The 9045-nt window shown below is 38.0% G+C and overlaps 1 pseudogene; it reads left to right on the forward strand.

Moving 5' to 3' along the window:
* Positions 1-6763: 6763 nt before the first annotated feature.
* Positions 6764-8151, forward strand: LOC102469869 (serum response factor-binding protein 1 pseudogene; annotated as a pseudogene).
* The last annotated feature ends 894 nt before the right edge of the window (positions 8152-9045 follow it).

Genomic DNA, 9045 nt, shown 5'->3' on the forward strand with positions numbered 1-9045 from the left:
AGACAGAAAGCGAGAAATCACCCCCCAGGGGGGATGGTCACGCCGCAATCCCTTCTCCTCCATTCTCCCCTCGGGATCTTGGGCATGCACGCACACGCGCCCAGCATGAGTTTTTTAAGCCACCGGGTCCGGGACACGAACCGCGGTCGACTACGTGGGAGTCCAGCGACATAGCCATTACGCTAACTGCTGGTTCCCTCCTTTACTTTTTTGAAAGCCAACTCTGTGTAACTGATGATGCAATTGGCACAGTGAGCAGAGTATTGAAATGACCTCTGTTGGGATCAGCAGATGGAGTCTTGGTTAAATCACTGAACTCCCACATAGTTGACTGTGGTTGGCGTTTTGGGCCATCATCTTAAACTCACACCAAAATTATGTCTGTATGTGCAAAAACCTCTCTCTCAAAAAAATAAAATAAAATAAAATAGAAAAAAAAAAAGAAAGAAATGACCTTTGAAGATGTCTTTTTTTTTTTTTTTTTAGTTTAGTTTAGGGCTTGTGCACACTTCAGAGAGAAGCAGAAAAAAGAGAGCGAGGGAAAGAAGGAAAATGAGAATATGAAAATGAGAAATCACCCTGCAGAGGGAATGGCCATGTGCTCTTCAAGCCGTAGAATCAAGACTTCAAGCCTGGCAGTTGGTCATGTGCAATAAAGCTCCCTCGACCACCAAGCCACCCACTGACTCTGATTCTATCATTTTAAAGATGACTAGGACTTTGGAGAAAGAAAGATAAAGAGAAGAAGATAACGAGCCTTTGCCGATATGCTGACTTTCAGAGTCACTTCTGGTTTGTGATCAGGTTCACATTGCAGTGTCTGAAGGAAAGAAAAGCATATTGATGGCTCTTGGAGGTGGTAAATTCTGAACATGGATTAAAAAAGAAATTCAGACAAAGGCGAAGTCAGCCAATAATTTTGCAATTTTGGTTGCTTTCAAAAAAGGAAAGTAACAGAAAGAATTGAGGCTGCCAGGTCCACTAAATTACAACTGGTGATCCTAAAGGGAAGGGGCAGCATGTCAAAAGAAAATTGGACAGATATTTCTTTTGATCAGAATGTGACAGTCTGAATGAGAAACACTAAACAGACTACACAAGCTTCAGGGAAAAGGAACCAAAGACAAATGAAACACAGGGGTATTCCGTCAAAGTCATTTGTGGAATGATATAAACAGCTTCTGAGAAACCTCTTCCAAAATTGATTTTATGCATTCAAATACAAGGAAGTATTTCCTTGGCATTAGACACTGTAGAATGGGAGAGTATATTGGCCTTATTCATGATGCTCAATTAGCTGCAATATTTATAAAGATGTGGCTCAGGGGTTAAGCTCCCAATCCGTGTAAGTAGGCAAAGAGATGGAAAAAGTGTAAGGTACATAAAACATACCCAAACGAGGAAATTAGATACTAAATGCAATAACTCTTCTGAAACATTGAAAATACCAGTAACTTTGAATTGTTTCTCTGATGATACTGAATTATCCCCTAATTTGATGTCTTTTGACTCAAGTGATGATGAATACTGTAATAGAAGACTTCCCAAATGCTCAGGCTCCTAATGTTACTCTACTGACACAGGAACAGGATAACATAAGGGAAGCTGTCATTGACCTGCTGGCTCAGATCCCATGAGTAGGGTTGAATAATGGAAAAGGTTTATATCGGTTAGCATTATTCAGACTAAAGAATAAAATAAAAATAAAATAGATGGAAAAACCTCAAGATATTTAGACTTAGTGGAATGTATACACATGGGTAATTTAAAAGGGAATAGATGTATTGCATATATACTGCAAACACGTTGTGCAAGAGAAATATATACTATTTTATCTGTTAATTTTAAGAGTAAAATAAATAATTAAATTAGGTGTTTTTTTTTTTTTTTCTTTCATATGGAAGGACTAGGAGATGACATAATGGTTATGTCGCTGGACTCCCACATAGTTCACCACAGTTCAAGTCCTGGACCTGGCAGCTTAAAACTCAAACCCAGGCACATGTGTGTGTGTGTACCCAAGATCCCAAGAGGATAATGGAGGAGAAAGTATTGTGGCTTGACCATCCCCTAAGGGAATTGATTTCTCGCTTTCTGTCTCTCTAGCAAGTGCACATGCCCTATAGCAAAAATATCTTTTTTTAAAATAGCATATGAAAAGCGGAAATAGATGGAGCAACTATTAAAATTTTAATGAACCACTAAAGAGATTATGTGATCAGGCTGCTTTACCAATCAGGCTGCTTCCACTTATCCTAGCATTGATGAGTTATAAAAATCTAACGACAGAAAGAATTTACAGTTTCTTTCAAAGCAGAGTTGTTTTAAAGAGTGGAAGTTAGAAAAGGAGAAATATTTTGATTGACAAAATATCCAGGGACTATAGTGAAATTCCCGGGAGGAAAACCATCTTAGCCAACTCAGGTTGTCATGACAAAATACCATAGATGGTAGCCTATAAAACAGACATTTTTTTTTATAGTTCTGAGGGCCAGAGGCCAAGATCGAGGTGTTGGCCAATTTATTTTCCTGGTTTAGGTTCTCTTTAGTCTGCCTTTTTGCTGTGTCCTCACTGGGGAGAAACAGAGAGAAATTTCTTTTCTCTTTTTCCTTTCTTATAAGGACATTAGCCTCCTCATAGTGGCCTTTACTGTCATGACCTCATCTAACATAGTTATTTCCATAGTTCCCACCTCTAAATACTATCACACTGGAGATTACAGCTTCAAAGTATGAATTTAAGAGAACCCATTCTCTCCATAACAAAAATGATGGTCGTTTGCACTTGTATGTAAAGAAACCATCCAGATGATAAAGTGACTGACACTGGGGACAATCTACCAGCAGAACTAAGCCTACTAATGAAAAGGTGAAAAGTATGTGAAATATTCAAAAGAAAAAGTGTGGTTCAAACTAGAAATTAATAAGTGAAAGGTATGTAAGTTTGTTGTGTCAACTCCACCAGAATGTATTACTATAACAGATTCATTTCATGACTCATAATAAATCTCTGGCTTTATTCAAACCAGCAGGAACAAGGATGTCATGCATATCTGCACTTCAATCAGGTGCATTAGATGACAACCTTCACAACTGCCCAAACCCACTCAAGTGGTTAATATAAAACAATACTGGATAATTAGAGGGAAGATGGGAAAAAACAAGCGTCAAGAAATTTCAGTTTGGGGACCAGTAGTTAGTGTAATAGCTTTGTTGCTGAACTCCCATGTAGTCGACCACGGTTCCAGTATAGGACCTGGTGGCTTAAACTCATGCTGGGTGCATGTGCGTGCATGCCCAAGATCCCAAGAGGAGAACGGAGAAGAAGGGATTGTGGCGTGGCCATCCCTCCGGGGGGTGATTTCTCGCTTTCTGTCTCTCTGTCTTGCTCTGTCTTTCTGACTAGCACACACTCCCTATAGCAAAAAAAAAAAAAAACTCTCCAAAAAAAAAGAAATTTGTTTTCATTAAAGATATATTTGATACAGATAACTTAGTATCTACAAATTCCCTGTTTAATTGTCCAGTATATATAGTATGGCTCCTAGGGACTTTAGAGAACTGAATAAGGACAAATCAGATGCTATCATTCATGCCTGATACTGTGTTAAAAATTCAAGTTGTGAAACAAGCTGAGGGAAATTGTTATTCTGTGATCACCTTCACAATGCTTCCTTTTAGATTCCTATTTTGAAAGAAAGTCAAAATCAAATTTGCATTCATATGAAATACATATTTTCCAATATGCATTTTCTGTGCTCCTATGGGAAATTTTTCATTATCATGCTATTGCCAAACCCTGGTGAAAAGAAATATTAATTTGATTTAATAAAAAAAATACTGTTATTCATTGCATGAACAGTATGATGTTGATATCTGAGCCTAAAATTTAAGCTAAGCATGAATTCCATTCATTGGTTAATTGTAGGATCACCAGGGAGTAGCCAATTAACACAGTTAAAATACAGGATCCAGCCTAAATGTTCAAATTTCTAGTAATTACATGGTCTAGAACGATTAGCAGCATTCTTCAACCAACTGCAATGAGGTTTTTTTTTCTAGTTCCAAAATTAAAATAAAAGCTAAAAAAAATTGTTTGGTTTTTGAAGAAACCACACAATACATCTGTAAAGTTTACTACCCTTTATTCATATAGTAGCAGGAGGAAAGATGAATTTGAGTAATGCTTTGGAAAGTATCAAACTCTCCTAAAGTCTTAAATGGTCATTGATCCATAGAATCCTACTCTAACTTAGAAATATAAGCAACTAGCAAACTCAAGCTAACTAGAATCTTTAGCAAATCCCATGACTTTCATACAGCAGGCATCTAATTTCGACTAGACTACTACCTAGGCGGCCTCATAAGCAGCGTGGTCTACAAATAGTAGCTCAAGCACAGGAAGCTACCTCTAGATCCGGAAGTCAATCGTGTTATCAATCGGTTAACAATTTTAGTATAAATGAAGAAGGAAATATAATGCCTCTTAATAGGCAGAATTAAGAGTTGTATTGCTCATAGAAGTAAATAATGAAAATATCAAGGTATGGATTTATATTAATTCTTGGGCAGTAGCCAATGAATTGGCAATATGGTTTAGAAAGTGGGCATTAGATGATAGAGAAACTCCAGTGTGGGTACTGTTATGAAAACTGTCACGGACCTTTAGAGGAAACAAATCGAAGTGGGGCCATCTGCCACCCACTAAAAAATAAAACAAAAGCCAGCCAATGGTGTTGTGATTAAGGCAGATGGATCTTACACGACCAACTGCATGATTTGAGTCCTAGACTCAGTGGCTTGAAAAACACTGGGCACGTGTGTACGCATGTCCAAAATCCCCAAAGGAGAGATAAGGGAGAAGGGACTGTGGCATAGCCACCTATTTGGGATGGGAGGGCTGCTTTCTCACTTTTTCTCTCTCTCTCCTGTAAGCTCAAATGCCTTCAAGCAAAAAACAAAAAACAAAAAAAAAACCAACCCACTAATAATTAGTAATTGTTAAGAAATACAAACATCCAAATTCAAAAATGCTACAGAAACCAACATATAAATAAACTGTTGCCCTTTGGAAGTAGTCTCTTGTGAAAAAAAAAAAAAAGAAAAAAAAAGAAAGAAAAGAAAAAAACGTGATCACAGAGGCATTCAATGAATCTAACAAAAAAGAAAAGAAAAGAAAAAGAAAGAATAAATGTAGTTCACTCTATGTTCAGAAGTTCAAAAAGTGTTGAGGGCCAATGGCATGGAGGTAACATGGTACTCTGCAATGCTGGACTCGCACAGGAAGATCCTGGGTTTACATTCCAGGCTTCCCTTTGCATACCAGGCAGTCATGATCTGGGCTGGCTGAGGTTGGTGATAGATCACAGCATAAAGACCCTGTTAGAGGTACCTCTCTCTCGTACTCTCTCTTGTAGTCTCTCTCTATCTCTATCTCTCTCTCTCTTGCTCTCTCATGGAAGAAAATATTTTAAGTAATTAGCAAGTGTTCTGGTTTTTAAAATATTAATATCACAGGTTGAAAACTACTATGAATTGCCTATTGCAAGAATCTAGGCCAGATCATATCTAACAAATGGATTAAAATGATGCATTACTCATGGTTTTCAAGCATACACTGATGAGTCTTGGCCAGGATAACTACTCATTCCAGATTTGGATATGCATTCCAACTAATTGAGTCAATGCCTCTAACACTATTAGAGGTCTAAAGAAAAAGAATATATATATATATATATATATATATATAATCTCAGTATGAGCCTTCCACAAATACACCACCAGTCAAGGAACTCATTTCACTGCAACTGCAAAACAGTGACAAGACACAACATACACAATGGACCTACCATACAGCTTAACATATACAAATTGGTAAATTTAATGGAAATTGGAATGTGCAATTAAATCATGTTTGCTAGAGGGCAAAGTCAGAAACATAGCAAAATAGAGAATCCTGGTGACCTTCTTTTCCCAAAGGACACACAAATTCAGCAATAATACATGGGCTGATACCTTTTATGAGATATCCGGAAAATAGTTGAGAGGTTCCTACACTATAGGCAAGCACAAAATCAATACATTAAAGCTAGTTGGAGTTAAAATTTTGTCATACTCTGTCATCATAATCCCTCTTCTTGGCACAGCAATACATAATTAGGAGGAAACCACAAGCTCCTGCTTCTCCCTGGGGAAGAATGAAAGAACTGGATTGTACATCCAAAGTTCCGTATTTTCAGAGGGCTGTCCAAGGGATTGATTTCTGTGTTGCCTGAATATCAGAGTTAATAAGAAGGAACCCATTCTCCAAGATATATTGAATGTTGTTCATGAATAAGTCTTATTAAATTTAAGAAAATAGAAATAATACCAAATCACAATGACAAAAAAACACACTAGAAATTAATAGAAGGAGGGAACCAGCAGTTAGCGTAATGGCTATGTCGCTGGACTCCCACGTAGTCAACCGCGGTTCGTGTCCCGGACCCGGGGGCTTAAAACTCACGCCGGGCGCGTGTGCGTGCGTGCCCAAGATCCCGAGAGGAGAAGGGAGGAGAAGGGATTGCGGCGTGACCATCCCCCCTGGGGGGTGATTTCTCGCTTTCTGTCTCTATGTCTCTCTCTGTCTGTCTGGCGAGCGCATGTGCCCTACAGTGAAAATCTCTCCAAAAAAAAAAAAAAAGAAATTAATAGAAGGAAAACTAAAAACACATAGATATGTGGAAATTAAACAGCAATTTAAAATTAAACAATATACCTTGACAATCGGTGAATAAAAGAAATCAAAGGTAAAGGGCTGACCCTAGGAATCTCCTTCCTCCATCTACCATGGTCCAGCCAGCCCCTCTGAATTTCGATAATGAGGTTGTGAAGATGAGAAAAGAAATGAAGATAATCTTGACTTTGGTTATCCAAAAACTTGTCAGAAGTGTTGGGAGACTAAAGTAAAAACGGGTACTGAAGATACACTGTTAAAAAAAAAAAAAAAAAAGACAGGCTCAATGATTACTCAAAGCATTCCATTCTCCAAGGAATTAAAACCTGATGTCATAAACAAGTCTGTTCTTGGTGATAATACCAACTTTGAAGAAATCTATAAAAATCTAGATTCTACCCCAGCTGAAAGAGCAATCACCAGACTAGAAACACAGTCTCACCTAAAGAAAAAAGTAGATGCACTAAAAGCTGCTGTCCAAACCTTTGAAGAAACAAGGCAGAATGCTCCTGACATTGAGTCATTAAAGGATACTTCAGAAGAAAATCGTTCTAAAGCTGCTTTGTGTTCAAGGGATGGAGCAAGTAAATCCCAGCATGAAGGAACTGTTGTCAGTGACCACAAAGTAAAAAGTCAAAATACTGGCGAAGAAACCAATAAAGAGTCCAAAAGAAAAAGTGGTCAAGAGGGCGCATGGACCCAAAGTAGTGGACATTCCAATTTCTCCATGAAAATCTCCAGCCAAGGATTCTCTAGTACCCCCTGAATCCCAATAGACGCCTAAAACACCTGCTAAAGCCAAAATGAAAACATTAAGTCCAACCATAAAAAAGGGGAGTCTGATAGCTTGTTTGATTATAACAGTGACCATGAAGAACTACATGAAGAGAAGGAGTATTTTAATGATAACACAGAAAAAAAATGTCTTACAAGCAGTCTTCCATGTTTGAGGACAGTGACAGTGGCAATGACTTCATTACAAAAGTCAGAAGGAAAATAGTGGCCCTTCTGCAGTTAAGGAACAAAAACCCCTCCAAAAAGTGTTACCCAAAGAAGAGACCCATGAAGTTCTTCGGGATACAAGAAATGACAAAGGTGAGTCAACTACAGAAGCCAGGAAGTTAGAATCAGTGTTTTTCCATTACTTGGCTGAATCTAAGAGCTTCGAAATTGATCAGAAAAAAACAGTCTCCAAAAAACAAAGCTCTGGATTTTAGAAAAAATGGACTGAACAAGAGCACACAAAGACGGCTCACGTCATCCAAAGCAGTCATTGCAGCTGCCCCTCATCCTTCATGGAAAGCAAGCAAGAGTCAGAAAGAGCAGCAGTCTAGAATTGCTGTATGTCAGGGGGGAAAAATAACATTTGATGATTGACTTAGTGCCTCTTTTCATGAGTTTTTCCAGCTAAAAATTCTTTTTCTTTTTCTTCCCCCCCCCCCACTATCCTATTATTTAAACTTGTATTTGAGGTCTCTTTGGGAGGGTCGTAGATAGATTGCTTAATCTAAAAAAAAAAAAAAAAAAAAAAAAAAAAAAAAAAAAAAAAAACCTTGAATTCAGCTTATTTTTACATACGCCTTTTACAAATTAAGTACATATTTAAAATCATGTCTTAATGATAGGCTCCAAACTGTATTCTCTATAAATAAAGTTTGGCATTATAGAGAAAAAAGAGAGAGAGGAAAATAGAGAGAGAGAGGAAGAAAGGAAGGAAAGAAGAAAAGAAGAAAGGAAGGAAGGAAAGGGGAGAGAAAGAGAGAGAGAGAGAAAGAAAAATAAATCAAAGGGAAAGTAAAAAATATCTTCAGACTGAAAAACAGAAAATACAATATACAAAGTCATAGGAAGCAGTAAAAGTGATATTAAAAGAGAAGTTAGGGAACTAGCAGATGGTGTAATGGTTATGTTAATGAACTCCCACATAGTTGACCGCAGTTCAAGTCCCATACTCAGTGGCTTAAAACTCATGCCAGGTGCATGTGCATGTGTGACGAAAATCCTGGGAGAGGAATGGAGGAGAGGGTATTGCTGTATGACCATTCCCCCTGGGAAGTGATTTCTTGCTTTCTGTCTCTCTGGTAAACCATGAACCCTACAGCAAAAATCTCTCTTAAAAAGAAAGAGAGAGAAGTCAGGGCTAGCTCCATATCCTGGTGGTTAAAGCAGTCAGATACCACATACCTGCTCACACAGTTTGAATCTTAGACCAATCAGTTTGAAAAACACACTAGGCATGTGTACCCAGAATCCCCAAAGGAGGGAAGTTAGTAGTGGTAAATGCTGACATTAAAACACAACAAAGATTGGGGCCAACAAGTAGCATGATG

Source organism: Tupaia chinensis, unplaced genomic scaffold (assembly GCF_000334495.1).
Source record: "Tupaia chinensis unplaced genomic scaffold, TupChi_1.0 Scaffold145082_1, whole genome shotgun sequence".
Taxonomy (NCBI): Eukaryota; Metazoa; Chordata; class Mammalia; order Scandentia; family Tupaiidae; genus Tupaia; species Tupaia belangeri.